The sequence below is a fragment of the Heptranchias perlo genome, chromosome 11 (genome assembly GCF_035084215.1).
Source record: "Heptranchias perlo isolate sHepPer1 chromosome 11, sHepPer1.hap1, whole genome shotgun sequence".
Classification (NCBI taxonomy): domain Eukaryota; kingdom Metazoa; phylum Chordata; class Chondrichthyes; order Hexanchiformes; family Hexanchidae; genus Heptranchias; species Heptranchias perlo.
Genome location: NC_090335.1, coordinates 19,965,134 through 19,981,133, shown reverse-complemented (window position 1 = coordinate 19,981,133; position 16,000 = coordinate 19,965,134). Strand labels below are relative to the sequence as shown.

At 42.8% G+C, this 16,000-nt stretch overlaps 1 protein-coding gene across 4 annotated transcripts in view; it reads right to left on the bottom strand.

The window, feature by feature from the left end:
* scml2 (Scm polycomb group protein like 2) overlaps positions 1-14,306 on the bottom strand; it is a 161,657-nt gene extending 147,351 nt beyond the window's left edge. For 2 of the 4 annotated variants that reach the window (XM_067992658.1, XM_067992661.1), the window contains exon 1: positions 14,228-14,306. The gene's annotated coding sequence lies outside the window, so the exon portion shown is untranslated. Of the gene's footprint in view, positions 1-13,391; positions 13,451-14,227 lie in introns of those variants that run through there. The other 2 variants (XM_067992662.1, XM_067992659.1) reach the window with 2 other exon arrangements.
* Positions 14,307-16,000: the final 1,694 nt, after the last annotated feature.

Genomic DNA, 16,000 nt, shown 5'->3' with positions numbered 1-16,000 from the left:
ATTCTGTGGTCCTGTAGATAACATCACTCTGTCTGAACACTTTGATTGCCTTGACAACGGGCAGTTGGAAAGATTATCTGTAATCACCAGGTATTGTTCTCTGAATATAAATGCAAACAATTTTACAACACCAAGTTATAGTCCAGCAATTTTATTTTAAATTCACAAGCTTTCGGAGACTTCCTCCTTCCTCAGGTAAATGTTCAGGAGCTCCTCGAAGCCTACGCATTTATACATATAGAACAATACATGGTGTTTACAGAATGCCCCTGCAACTGCCCGTTGCCAAGGCAATCACCGTGTTCAGACAGAGAGGTGTCACCTGCAGAACCCCCGAATACACATTCAACAAAAAAACAAACAGGAAAAAAAACAGAGAGAGGCAGAAACATCCGGAAGGCAGAGAAAGCCAGCAAATGACCCATTATATTAAAAACAGATAACATTTGTTCGCTGGTGGGTTAACGTGTAGCGTGACATGAACCCAAGATCCCGGTTGAGGCCGTCCTCATGGGTGCGGAACTTGGCTATCAATTTCTGCTCGACGATTTTGCGTTGTCGTGTGTCTCGAAGGCCGCCTTGGAGTACGCTTACCCGAAGGTCGGTGGATGAATGTCCATGACTGCTGAAGTGTTCCCCGACTGGGAGGGAACCCTCCTGTTTGGCGATTGTTGCGCGGTGTCCGTTCATCCGTTGTCGCAGCGTCTGCATGGTCTCGCCAATGTACCATGCTCTGGGGCATCCTTTCCTGCAACGTATGAGGTAGACAACGTTGGCCGAGTCACAGGAGTATGAACCATGCACCTGGTGGGTGGTGTCCTCTCGTGTGATGGTGGTATCTGTGTCGATGATCTGGCATGTCTTGCAGAGGTTACCGTGGCAGGGTTGTGTGGTGTCGTGGACGCTGTTCTCTTGAAAGCTAGGTAATTTGCTGCGAACGATGGTCTGTTTGAGGTTGGGTGGCTGTTTAAAGGCGAGTAGTGGAGGTGTGGGGATGGCCATAGCGAGGTGTTTGTCCTCATTGATGACATGTTGAAGGCTGCGGAGAACATGGCGTAGTTTCTCCGCTCCGGGGAAGTACTGGACGACAAAGGGTACTCTGTTGGTTGCGTCCCGTGTTAGTCTCCTGAGGAGGTCTATGCGATTTTTTGCTGTGGCCCGTCGATCGATGAGTCGAGCGTCATATCCCGTTCTTACTAGGGCGTCTTTCAGCGTCTGTAGGTGTCCATCGCGTTCCTCCTCGTCTGAGCAGACCCTGTGTATTCGCAGGGCCTGTCCATAGGGGATGGCCTCTTTGACGTGGTTAGGGTGGAAGCTGGAAAAGTGGAGCATCGTGAGGTTGTCTACACGATAACATCAACAAGTTCCATCCCACCATCAAGCTCACCATGGACTACTCCTCAGAATCAGTTTCTTTCTTGGACACACGAATCTCCATCAAAGACGGGCACGTCAGCACCTCACTCTACCGCAAGCCCACGGACAACCTCACGATGCCCCACTTTTCCAGCTTCCACCCTAACCACGTCAAAGAGGCCATCCCCTATGGACAGGCCCTGCGAATACACAGGGTCTGCTCAGACGAGGAGGAACGCGATGGACACCTACAGACGCTGAAAGACGCCCTAGTAAGAACGGGATATGACGCTCGACTCATCGATCGACAGTTCCGACGGGCCACAGCAAAAAATCGCATAGACCTCCTCAGGAGACTAACACGGGACGCAACCAACAGAGTACCCTTTGTCGTCCAGTACTTCCCCGGAGCGGAGAAACTACGCCATGTTCTCCGCAGCCTTCAACATGTCATCAATGAGGACAAACACCTCGCTATGGCCATCCCCACACCTCCACTACTCGCCTTTAAACAGCCACCCAACCTCAAACAGACCATCGTTCGCAGCAAATTACCTAGCTTTCAAGAGAACAGCGTCCACGACACCACACAACCCTGCCACGGTAACCTCTGCAAGACATGCCAGATCATCGACACAGATACCACCATCACATGAGAGGACACCACCCACCAGGTGCATGGTTCATACTTCTGTGACTCGGCCAACGTTGTCTACCTCATACGTTGCAGGAAAGGATGCCCCAGAGCATGGTACATTGGCGAGACCATGCAGACGCTGCGACAACGGATGAACGGACACCGCGCAACAATCGCCAAACAGGAGGGTTCCCTCCCAGTCGGGGAACACTTCAGCAGTCATGGACATTCATCCACCGACCTTCGGGTAAGCGTACTCCAAGGCGGCCTTCGAGACACACGACAACGCAAAATCGTCGAGCAGAAATTGATAGCCAAGTTCCGCACCCATGAGGACGGCCTCAACCGGGATCTTGGGTTCATGTCACGCTACACGTTACCCCACCAGCGAACAAATGTTATCTGTTTTTAATATAATGGGTCATTTGCTGGCTTTCTCTGCCTTCCGGATGTTTCTGCCTCTCTCTGTTTTTTCTCCTGTTTGTTTTTTTGTTGAATGTGTATTCGGGGGTTCTGCAGGTGACACCTCTCTGTCTGAACACGGTGATTGCCTTGGCAACGGGCAGTTGCAGGGGCATTCTGTAAACACCATGTATTGTTCTATATGTATAAATGCGTAGGCTTCGAGGAGCTCCTGAACATTTACCTGAGGAAGGAGGAAGTCTCCGAAAGCTTGTGAATTTAAAATAAAATTGCTGGACTATAACTTGGTGTTGTAAAATTGTTTACAATTGTCAACCCCAGTCCATCACCGGCATCTCCACATCATTCCATTTATATTGCACCTTTAACATAGTCAAGCATTCCAAGGCGCTTCACAGGAGCATAATCACACAAAAATTGACACCGAGCCAACGAAGCTTGGTCAAAGAGATAGGTTTTAAGGACTGTCTTAAAAGAGGAGAGGTGGAGGCAGAGGTGTAATTCGGGACAAAATTCCAGAGCTGAGGGCCTAGAGTTTAGGGTGTCAGCCGTGGCTCAGTGGTAATACTCTCGCCTCTGAGTCAGAAGGTTGTGGGTTCACAACGTACTAAGGGAGTGCTGCACTGTCGGAGGTGCTGCCTTTTGGATGAGACGTTAAACCGATGCCCCATCTGCCCTCTCATGTGGGCAGTTCTCCCCCACCAATAATTATCCCTCAACCATCACTAAAACAGATGATCTGGTCATTATCACATTGCTATTTGTGGGACCTTTGTGTGCAAATTGACTGCTGCATTACAACAGCGACTACACTTCTAAAGTACTTGAATGGCTGTAAAGTGCTTTGGGATGTCCCAAGGTCGTGAAAGACAAAATATAAATGGAAGTCTCTCTTGACAGCTGAATGTTTGGCCACCAATGGTGGGATAAGGGAGGAAATGGGGGATGGGCAAGGGGCTAGAGTTGGAGGAACACAGAACTCAGAGGATTGTCGGGCTGGAGAAAGTTACAGAGATAGGGGTCAAGGCCATGGAGGGATTTGAACACGAGGGTGAGAATTTTAAAATGGAGGTGTTTGGGGACCAGGAATCAATGTAAGTCAGCAAATGCAGGAGTGATGTGTGAATGAGTAATGAGAGTTAGGATAAGGGTAGCAGAGTTTTAGCAAAGCTTACATTTATGGAGGGTGGAAGATGGGAGGCTAGCCGAGAGAGCATTGGAATAGTCGAGTCTGAGTGTTTCAGAAGCAGATGGGATAAGGCAAGAGCAGAGATGGGCGATATTATGACAGTGGTAGGCGGTCTTGGTGGGGTCGGAAGCTCAGCTCAGGGTCAAATAGAACAACCAGTTTCCGAACAGTCTGGTTCAGCCTGAGATAGTGACCAAGGAGGGGGATGGAATCTTTGGCCGGGGACAGAGTTTGTGGGGGGGCGGTGCTGAAGACAATGGCTTGTCTTTGCAATATTTAACTGAAGGAAATTTTGGCTCATCCAGATCTTGATATCAGACAACAGACTGACAATACAGGTGCAGTGGAGGGGTCGAGAAAGGTGGTGGTGTGGTAGAGCTGGGTGTCATCAGCGTTCATATGGAACTGGACGTATTTTCAGATGATTTTGCCGAGGTCAACTTGTAGATGAGAAATGAAAGGGGGCCAAGGATAAATTCTTGGGGGATCTATCCAAAAATGTTAAAATTAGCATCAACAAAAAAAAAATTAGCTGAAAAAGAAAATTAAGTAAATTGCAAGTTTTCTTGGGTAAACTTGTAATGAGCAAATGTGATGGGAAAATATGGCAGATATTTGAAATTGTATGCATTTGTTTATTCTGTCAAGTTGGGTCAGTTGATAGCATTCTCACATTTGAATCAGAAGAATGTGTATTCAAAGCACACTTCAGGACCTGAGCGCATATCTAGTGACACTTCAGTGTAGTATTGAAGGAGTTATCTTTCAAATTATATGTTAAACTGAAGCCCCATCTGCCTTCATAAAGCAGGTGTAGAAATATTTCCACGGCACTATTCTAAAAGCAGAGTGTTGTGTGTCCTGGCCAACGTTCACCTTTCAACCAACATCACCAAAAACAGATGAACTGGTCATTCATCTCATTTGTTGTTTGTGTGATCTCCCTGTCTTCCTTTAAAACTGACCTTAAAGCCCAACTCTTTAACCAAACTTTCGGCCACCATTCCTAATCTTTCATTTTTTGTAAACAATTTTACAACACCAAGTTATAGTCCAACAATTTTATTTTTAATCCCACAAGCTTTCGGGGGCTTTCCCCTTCCTCAGGCGGTGTGGAAATTTCCACACCGCCTGAGGAAGGGGAAAGTCCCCGAAAGCTTGTGGGATTAAAAATAAAATTGTTGGACTATAACTTGGTGTTGTAAAATTGTTTACAATTGTCAACCCCAGTCCATCACCGGCATCTCCACATCATGGCTTTCATTTTTTGGCTCAGCGTCCATTTATTTTTATTACGCCTCTGAAGCACCTTGGGATGTTTTTCTACGTTTTTAATTTACAAAGCTCGTCAATAGCATTTTAAAGTTGAAATTTACCCACGATGCACATATCCCCATATCATCGGTGACCGATAATGTAATTGAAAAGGGCTTTAAGTAGGCCACAGAAGGCAGGAGAGAGATACAGGTCAAGGGGTTTGTAGAGTGATTTCCAGAGATTACGGCTAAGACAGCTGAAAGCTCTGTCACTGAAGTTGGAAGGAAGGGATCCAGGTGGAGGAGACATGACCGGATGTAAAGCTGGAGAAGATTGCCGAGATAGGGAAGGGTGAAGCAGTGCAGGCATTTGAAGATAAGGACAAAGATTTTGAATATATTTTGAGCGACAGGGCACCAGTAGTGGTTGGCAGGGGCAGGGGGATGGGTGGGCGTGGCTTAGTGTGAGCCAGGATGTGGACAGTAGTGTTTTGGACAAGTAGGAGTTTGTGGCGGGTGGTGCTCAGGAAGCCAGCAAGGAGCATATTGGAGAAGTTGAGTCCAAAGGTAACAAAGCCAAGTCCAGATGCAAGTTGTGTTATGAAGAGCTCCCCCCCGCCCCCCCCCCACCAAAACCAGGGGCACTAAAGCCAGTTATAATGCACTTATTGTTACCCTGCCTGAGATTAGGTGACATCAGCACAGATTGGGTTGAATCTGGGTCATTCCTAGTCTGTACGCTGCTGCCATTCTATAAACTTGTGCCATCGGGGTATACCTATTTGTCTATCTTCACATGTAGACGGTGTCTTACTTAAACAAGTTAAGCTGAAACAGCAATTCCGTTCTCTGCAGAAAAAACAGTATCCTGATTACAGGTTGATTTGTGGAGTTAAACTGATGAAAATGCTTGAAATCTTTCATAAAGCAGCTTTGAAGCTTTCTTGGCAAATTGTGTATGTGAAAAGTCAGACATCCTAACTTATTGTTCCGGAATAAGCTGCAATGGCACTAACGGTGATGATCTCCATACGTTAGACCGTTGTGCGCCACGATCCTTCAGCAGTGAATACACACCAGTTTGCTGGAAAAATAATTAGAATTCACCTCAGCGAGCGTAGGGGCAGGTCGGAAGAGGCGCAGCTCATGACTAATGCATATCCAAGGTACCGGGGCCCAAAATAGAACAGACAACAGGTATTTAACAGGGATGGGCTTAGAAGCAATTGAATCTGATAGCATGGGGATGGGTCACATTATATACGGACCAAATGTGCACGTCGAGCTTAATTTGATTGATGAGTTTACAGTGAAACAAAGTAATACGTAAATCGGCATTAAGAACAGACCCGTATGCATAGGGTTTCTCCTGGACTGAGTGCAATCACTAGCCACATTTCAGTACCAGTTGCAATCCATGCTTAGTGCACAAGCTCAATAAATTTGATTGAAAAATATTATCCGTTGGAGGAAAATAAATACACACTTGGCCGTCAAAACACTTATTTATTACTAGAGGTTTGGCTGTGGCTCAGTGATAGCACTCTCGCATCTGAGTCAGAAGATTATGGGTTCAAGTCTCACTCCAGAGACTGGAGCACAAAATCTAGGCTGACATCCAGTGAAGTACTGAGGGGGCGCTGCGCCACAGCAGGTGTCGTCCTTCGGATGAGATGTTAAACTGAGGCCCCATCCCAGTGGTCAGCACTATGTCAAAGACGATAAGGGGAGCTCTCCCCAGAGTCCTGACCAGTATTTATTCCTCAACCAACATGACAAACAGATTATCTGGTCATTATCACATTGCTGTTTGTGGGATCTTGCTGTGCGCAAATCGGCTGCCCCATTTCCTACACCATAACAGTGACTACACTTCAAAAGTACTTAATTGGTTGTAAAGCGCTTTGGGATGCCTTGAGGTCGTGTAAGGTACTATATAAATGCACGTCTTTTTTTTCTTAAGATTGCAATGAAGGTCCTAGAACAAGTCAGTGAAGATGTTGCCCTCAGACAACATGCTGAGCGATTGAATACTTCTACTGATTCTGTGCTCTCCAGCACCTTTTTATAATGGCTGTGGTGATGACAGTGGCATTAATTCAACAAACTCGATCGCGCCATTGATTTTAATGGGAGGCTGGGCTATGATAATTAGCTGTTCAACTTTTTCGATGAGGGTATGGAGCAGCGCAAAAGTCCCAGCAAATTAAGGCACGTCTTACGTAAGTCACTCACGCCATAATTTGGTAGAATGTCTGCACCATAATGGCATATGCCATAAATGCACCTTACTATAGCACAAGTTTGCAGCAAATTCAAGCCCAGTGTCTCAAATTTCAAATCATTGCAAGATTCAGTGTAACTGCAGTATATTCAAACATTAGTTATAACGCTCCTTTTGGAGTTCTGCAGTAAGTACAACCGATGACAGATTGTAATGTAATGTTGCATGTTTACTATGCAATTTCCAGTCTCTCCTGATGGCTCCCTGAAATGTGGGAGTTGAACTTGGCTCCTGGTGGTGTAAATTCAAGACCTGACTTGCTGAAGAAATGTAGGTACTGCAGAAACTTTGTAATAATCCTTTGCCCACTTGGTCCATTTCATTAGATAATTCAAAATATAATGCAAGATATGAATCTCCCCAAACAAACGTTTCCTTTACTTGAACCTTGCTTTTAATACAATATCTGTTAACTTGTACCTTAAATATAAGTTGAAAGACTGGATTAAGCTTTAAGCTAACTCCTCATACATAACTCTGCAAATGTTACCAAGCAATATGAACATGCAGGTTGACTCATCCTTTATCAAGCTGTGATTTGGGAATTTGCCATGTAGTGTAATGTGCTGCCCCAAAAGGTGCTCACTCCCCAACAAGGAAAGATTTTTAAAATATTGTTCAATGTATTGAATACGATTACTAACCAATGCAATAGGCCTGAAATTCAGAGACACTTTTCAGTATTAAAATACTTTGGCAGCTCCTATTTACCAGCATGTAATTCGGTAACCATAATATGCCTGACCCAAGGATGTTATCGTAAATATATAGAAGCTTCAGGAAAGCTCCTGGTGCTTTGTATCAGTATTGACATTGCTACATATGGATGTCAGTTGTGTTTTCATGGATTTTTACTTTATATGAGGCAGCATTCTAATTGCCCATATCAACTACTCTGAAATCTCCAAAGACACATTAGTTTCACTTAGAGATTATTTCTGTTCCATTAGATTTTGCTTCCTGTATGTATTATTCATATTGTGTACAATGGAATTTTAAGCAGCAAATGGGAGAAAAAGCTTAACTTAATGGATAAACAGTCTACCAGAATCCTGTGGTGCTGATGATGTTTTCATATGTTGTATGTTGGCCTTTATTGCAAGGGGGTTGGAGTACAAGAGTAAGGAAGTTTTGCTGCAATTGTACAGGGCTTTGGTGAGATCACACCTGGAGTACTATGTACAGTTTTGGTCTCCTTACCTAAGGAAGGATATACTTGCCTTAGAGGCAGTGCAATGAAGGTTCATTAGATTGATTCCTAGAATGAGAGGGTTGTCCTATGAGGAAAGATTGAGTAGAATGGGCCTATACTCTCTGGAGTTTAGAAGAATAAGAGATGATCTCATTGGAACATAAGATTCTGAGAGGGCTTGACAGGGTAGACGCTGAGAGGCTGTTTCCCCTGGCTGGAGAGTCTAGAACCAGGGGCGAAGTCTCAGGATAAGGGGACGGCCATTTAGGACTGGGGAGAAATTTCTTTACTGAGAGGGTTGTGAATCTTTGGAATTCTCTACCCCAGAGGGCTGTGGATGCTCAGTCGTTCAGTATATTCAAGGCAGAGATCGATAGATGTTTGGACCCTAGGGGAATCAAGAGATCTGGAGGTCAGGCGGGAAAGTGGAGTTGAGGTCGAAGATCAACCATCATCTTATCGAATGGTGGAGCAGGCTCGAGGGGCTGTATGGCATCCTCCTGCTCCTATTTCTTATGTTCTTATACTTATTTAATACTTTCGTCGTTTGCCTTTTTCCTCCAGTGGTGTGAAAAAAAAACACTATTTGCAATTACATCCAGTCATAAGATTCGACACTTCCAGTTTACAACTTTTAACGCAATAAGTTTTTTTGACACTTCCATATTACAACATACAAGGAATGTGCCAGTCGAGTAGAAACCCTCTTTATTTGGGTGATGCTGAGGACAATAGAGAGGGGAATCTTCTCATCTGAGCTGGATTATACCCAGGTTCTTATGGTAAAAAAAAGTTCCAACTCCCCTCACTGCACAACCTCCGTCCTTCCCAGATCAACTTTTTAATATGCGTGAACAAATGTCTGCATTATTGTGTTGTCTTGCATGACTCCCTGAACTGGAGGGAAATTTTCTTTTTCCATACAGTAATAGCAAATCTGAATTGGTGAAAATATTTTGTTACATTTGTACAACAGTTCTTTGTTTGGCGAAGATAATTTTACTGCATAACAAATTTATTTACTACAGTAAAAGATCATTTATTGGTTTAGTTCTACAGTCTATTCAAATGAAAATATCAAACGCATTGAAATTTAAATATTGCACCACACCGAAGTGATTGACGAATGTTTGTAAAATGTATGTTGGTCTATCTACCTCCCCTGTGAAGCATATGATGTTTTCTGCATTGAAGGTGTCACCTAACTCCAGGTGGTTGTTACCTCCCAACTGTCAAATTACACTTATGTCAGGACTCACATGAACATTGGTCACTCAGGTAAGTGGACGGGAAAAAATTGTCAAAAAATAAAACATACACAACTATATATGAATCATCATCATTCATAATTGTAACTTTATTTTAACATTTCTGCACTATGTTCAACCTAAAATATTAACGAAACTTGCTTTTCTCTCAAACTGTTCACACAGTGTTTAATTTTTCACCCTTTTACACCATTTTAGCAATAACAATTATACTGGAAAAGAAGTTTCCACGAAGGACTGAACTGCTATGTTCTCCAAGGATCTAGCTAATGTGCAGAAAAATACCTTATTTATGTAAGGAAATAACAGGGCCTATTAGAGGTCATAAAGGTAACCTATGTGTGGAGGCGGAAAATGCAGGTATAATTCTTAATGAATACTTTGCGTCTGTCTTCACAAAAGACGGTGAAGATGCAGAGATTGTAGTTAAGGGGGAGGAGTGTAGGATAAACAGTGAGAGAGGAAGTTTAAAGGGTTTAGCATCTTTGAAAGTGGATAAATCGCCAGGCCCGGATGAAATGTACCCCGGGCTGTTCAGAGAAGCAAGGGAGTAAATAGCAGAGGCTCTGACCATCATTTTCCAATCCTCCCTGACTACAGGCATGGTGCCGAAGGATTGGAGGACTGCTAACGTTGTGCCATTGTTTAAAAAGGGAGAAAAAGATAGACCGAGCAATTATAGGCCAGTCAGTCTAACCTTGGTGCTGGGCAAATTACTGGAATCAATGGTACGGGTTAATCAAGGACAGTCAGCGTGGATTTGTTAAGGGAAGGTTGTGTCTGACAAACTTGATTGAATCTTTTGAGGAGGTAACAAGGAGGGTCAATGAGGGTAATGCGTTTGATATAATGTACACAGATTTTAGCAAGGCTTTTGACAAGGTCCCACACAGCAGACTGATTAAAAAAGTAAAAGCCCATGGGATCCAAGGGAAAATGGCAAGTTGGATCCAAAATTGGCTCAGTGGCAGGAAGCAAAGGGTAATGGTTGATGAGTTTTTTTGCAACGAGAAAGCTGTTTCCAGTGGAGTTCCGCAAGGCTCAGACTGGGTCCCTTGCTTTTTGTGGTACATATTAATGATTTGGACTTGAATGTGGGGGGGCTTGGTCAAGAAGTTTTCAGATGATACAAAAGTGAGGAGGAAAGCTGAAGACTGCAGGAAGATACGAATGAACTGGTCAGGTGGGTAGAAAAGTGGCAAATGGAATTCAATCCGGAGAAGTGTGAGGTAATGCATTTGGGGAGGGCAAACAAGGCAAGCGAGTACACAATAAATGGGAGGATACTGAGAGGTGTAGAGGAACAAAGGGACCTTGGAGTGCATGTCCACAGTTCCCTGAAGGTAGCAGGACAGGTAGATAAGGTGGTTACTTTCCTTTATTAGCTGAGGCACAGAATATAAGAGCAGGGAGGTTATGCTAGAACTGTATCAGTCATTGGTTAGGCCATAGCTTGAGTACTGCATACAGTTCTGGTCATCACATTACAGGAAAGATGTGATTGCACCAGAGAGAGTATTGAGGAGATTTACAAGGATGTTGCCAGGGAATTTTACCTGAGAAAAGATTGGATTGGCTGGGGTTGTTTTCGTTGGAACAAAGTAGGCTGAGGGAAGATTTAATTGAGGTTTATAAAATTATGATGGGCCTAGATAGAGTGGATAGGAAGGACCTATTTCCCTTAGCAGAGATGTCAATAACCAGAGGACAATGATTTAAAGTAATTGGTAGAAGGATTAGAGGGGAGCTGAGGAGAATTTTTTTCACCCAGAGGATAATAAGGATCCGGAATTCACTGCCTGAAAGGGTGGGAGAGGCAGAAACCCATAACTCATTGAAGAAGTACTTGGATGTGCACTTGAAGCGCCATAACCTATAGGGCTCCAGACCAAGTGCTGGAAGGTGGGATTAAGCTGGGTAGCTCTTTTTTGACCAGCACGGACACGATGGGTCGAATAGCCTCCTTCTGTGCCGTAACTTTCTATGATTACAATAAAAGACTTTGCTGTGGCCATCCCTCTAAGCGTACAGAAAAAAGACGATACTATGAATTTTAACATCCACAAGTTATGCAACAAATTCTATACGATTAGCTTAAATGAAGAAAACTGTTTACTAGAACTATGGAGTCTTACCTTAACAAAACATTAATTAGTCCTGATGGTAAAGAAACATATTGCTTCAAACTGCTGCTGCTGCTACAAGTTTAGCAAGCTGAAGATATTAGCCTACTCTGCAGAGATAGTGTGCACATTTTGACCAAATCCACTGTACAATCTGTATGGTACAAAATGTCAGATTTTGTTCTCAAGATAGAATTTTATGTCACCCAAAGTTCAAAATGTTAGCTTTATCATCAATACTTATATACAATAAATGCATCCGCATAATTGTTTCGCTACTAATGTTTTACATAAAAATGCATGAATTGATGGTAAGGTAGAGAAAACCAAAAATACCAAAAACTCCTTATTAACCACTGCAATTGATAAGCTAAATGTTGTTCAATTTATGTGTGCCAGAAGATAGGAAAAGCAGATAACTACTATAGCGGTCAACTACAAAATACAAGTATTCATTTTTATTTATCTGGATACGGGCCTGTCTTTTACTGTTACTCCCTTCTTAAATTTTATTAAATTAATTTCATTATGACAAAAATCAAAAAAAACTGCAGATACAAACAAAATCAAATCTAGTTTCATAATGAAAATTTGAAGAATGCATTACACACTAGTTGGGCACACATCTACATGCATTGTTCATCAGACGTTTCATTGAAGTGTAAAAACATTACTTCCGAAACAAGTAATGCATTATGTTCTTCCAATGAGAAAGATTTCGGGAAGTGCACAACAACATCATAATAAAACAATGTTCCCAATAACAGCTTTGTTATTTGACAAAAAAATAATAAATTTCTACTTTAAGCAATATATGACTAATTTTGAATTACTCTTTCCCACAAGAATATGCATGGTTTCTTGTACATCTACAATACGTGATCATTTTTATAGCTCCAATCATGAATTCAATAATCAATGGACCATGATTAGTTTCCATTGTTACATTAACCCAATATTTATCTACAATAAATCCATATTTTGTGACACTTCATGATAAGCAGATGGAAAAACTAGATCTGCAGTTTTTTTGACTTTGTCCCCTGAAATTAATTTCATCATACACAATATGAATATATTCATGTAGCAATATCTAAATATTGATGTATATCTGTGTTGAAGCACTGGCTGCTGTCCACAACTAAATAAAATGGTCTTACATTTCCCCAAGAAGTTTAGGGAAAAGCAGTGTATCATGGCTGAGATTTCATGAAAAATACAGTACACACGTCATTTTTCTAAGGATGCTTGGAGCAAAACAAAAAGGAACCTACAACTCGGACTGGCACATTAAGCTGCATTGTAACTGTTCTAGATTAAGACCACCTTTAAAACAGCCCAATCTCAAAAAGAGGTGCTGTGCATTAGTTGGCTGAGGAGAACCCTGAATAATTTCTACCTTAACTCCACAGCTTTCCCAATGGAGTAGGAACACAGAACAATTCCACTTGTAAAAGACGCACAAAGAACGCTAACAAGTGAATTGCTCTTGACAAAAGCCACTGCGCATGAAAAGATGAATATCATGTTCACCACCAAAGCCATGCACATTAACTTGGCATTACTCGATACATTTCCAAGCAACGGTTCGTATAAACAGGGCAAAGTCCACCCATTTTAGTGAGTTACAGACTTAAAAATATTTAAATTGAGAGATTCTTACCATTTTAGCAAACCAAATATCTAAATCAAATACTTCCGACGCCGAGAAACCAAACACCTGCCCTAATACCGCTGCTATGGCAGCAAAAATGCTAAAAACGTTTGAAAGTTTCCGACTGTTTTTGCAAACTAACCCAGTCCATGTCTTACAGCCCGAAACACACACCTGTAATTCAGGAGATCTGAAAAGTTGCACAACTTACAGAAACTTGTCAATATTATAACCGGACTGCCCACGACGCGGAGGTGAATGCAAAAAAAAGGAGAGGAACATTTTGAAAAATAGGGGGGAAAAAATGAACTAACATGGAAAAGGAGGAGGCGGCCGCAGGTGGGGGCGCGATGCTTTTAGAGAATGAACAGGTTATTTACCTACCAGCCACAGCGGAACATCGGAGCAAACCTCAACTTCAGTAACCCCCTCCGCCAGGACAGCCCCTCGAATCCCATCCTCCAGCTGTTCCCCACTTTTGCTGCAGAGGGTTAAGGTCGGGCTCGGGGCTGCAAACTCTTGCGAGATCTCGAGCGAAGGAGCCGACAGGTGAGTCGGGGACCCGTGGGGGCTCCTGTTTGTTGCCCCCGTGGGGAGCGGGTCTGCGGCTGCGTCTGGGGCTCGGGCTGAGCCGCGCGCCGCTCCTCTCCTCTCCCAGCCCGGCGCGAGCGGCGGCGGTTGGAGCTCGAGCTGTAACGTCGGGACATGCGGCTCCCCGCGCTCAGCCACAGCGACCCATCGCCAAAAAAATAAAATAAACAGCGACCCCGACAGACAACACCGGAGCCCGTCCACCGACCGACCGCCCAACCTCATCCCCAATCCTAGTCTTAGCCCTTACTCACCCGCAGTGTCAAGCGCTGAGAGCCGCTGAGCTCCACAGTCGCAGTTTCTACTGAGCCGCCATGTTCCACTGCGTAACCGCGACGTCACGGCAATCGCGTGCACGCAGGACTCACGCAGCTGGGCGGCTCGCGAAGGAGTCGCACAAACTGCAAATAGGCAGCACGGTTTCGGGGTATCAATCCTCTCACAGCACTGAGAGGGGTCGCAATCCCTTGCAGTAGTGAGACGGGTTTGTATTAATTCGATCACAATAAACTTTCTTATGTTTTGAATACAGTATATGAGAGATTTTGCATGCATTTTCCATTTGATTTTCTAATGCAGTTAGCAAAATGACCTGCACAGTTATCGCTTTGGTTGCAGTTGCATCCGGCAAAGTACACATAACTAATTAATGGATTTTAGTTTATGTGGAGTCAATTAGGAAAAAAAAAGTCTGAATTAACAACTGAAATGATAACATTGCTTTAACAATTTGTGTTAATAATGGAATGTAACCGATATATTTACTTTTGTTACAATTTCAAGGTTTTTTGTACTGTGTTGTCTCTCAGCAGTCTAACAGTTCATCCTGTAAGTAAGTGCCTTTTGCTTTCTATGATCCAGAAGCTGTACTTTTTATTATGCTCTTCCCTTACTGAAATCTGTCACAGTGGCTAATAATTACCGTACTTGGCAGTAATCTGCTTTGTGGATTTAATGTAGTTTCACACCACACAACCAAATGCTCTTTGATTTGGCGGTTGTTACCACAAAGACCAGAAGTTTACAAATATCTTTAGTGAAAATAGCTTGTTTTTGTTTAAGTCAATCTGACAAAATTCTTGATATTGCATTTCAAATTCTGCTTGATTCGACTCCAGGTTAAAACTTGATAGTCATTTAGAACTGCATGATCTGGTCTGACCAACAGCTTTTGAAAGGAATAAAAACAGAAAATGCTGGAAATACTCAGCAGGTCAGGCAGCATCTGTGGAGAGAGAAACAGAGTTTCAGGTCGATGACCTTTCGTCACAACTGCTTTTGAAAGAATTTCTTTGCTGTCTCAAATATGCTGCTTTTAACTCCGACGGGTGTCAAAAGCAACACTTTTGGAAAACTTTCAGGTTTTCCCTTTCCCAGATAATTGGTCATGCAACTTTTGGATTAACATAAGAGATTGCTATTACAAATCCAACAATATTTCATGCATACAAACAGTACACAGACTTCTCTAAATGCATGTTTTAATTTACAGGATGTCAATCGCAAGAAATTAACCCCTTGCACGTTTACTTAAATACATTTTCACAATAGAACAAATCAGTTCTTTAGATCAAAGGAACCACTTGCTAATAAAATCAATGAACTAATCTGATCTAAGACTAAAGACATCATTTGAACATTTAAGTCAAGAAAACAACAATTCAGACTTTGACTCAGTTTCCATCACAATGTAGGACTTAGTGAACTCCACCCTGCTATTTCAAAAAAATCACCCAGCAATTTAATTAACATTCACTGATTAAGCAAATATAAGTGAAAATATGAACAGAACAACAGAAAACAAACAAAAAGATGTTAATAGCCTGTTCTGTACGATTTTTAAAAAGGAGCTTTGTGTGACAAGCCCAATTAATGTTGAACCAACACAATGTGCAATTTGGTCTGAAGCTATTTTGATTTGAGATGGGTAACCTATTAATGCGTACAAAACCTTGAAAAGGAGTCTATTCGGAAATAGATTTTACACACTTGACCCAGCTTGTAAAAAGCCACCTTGAGTCTCTGAG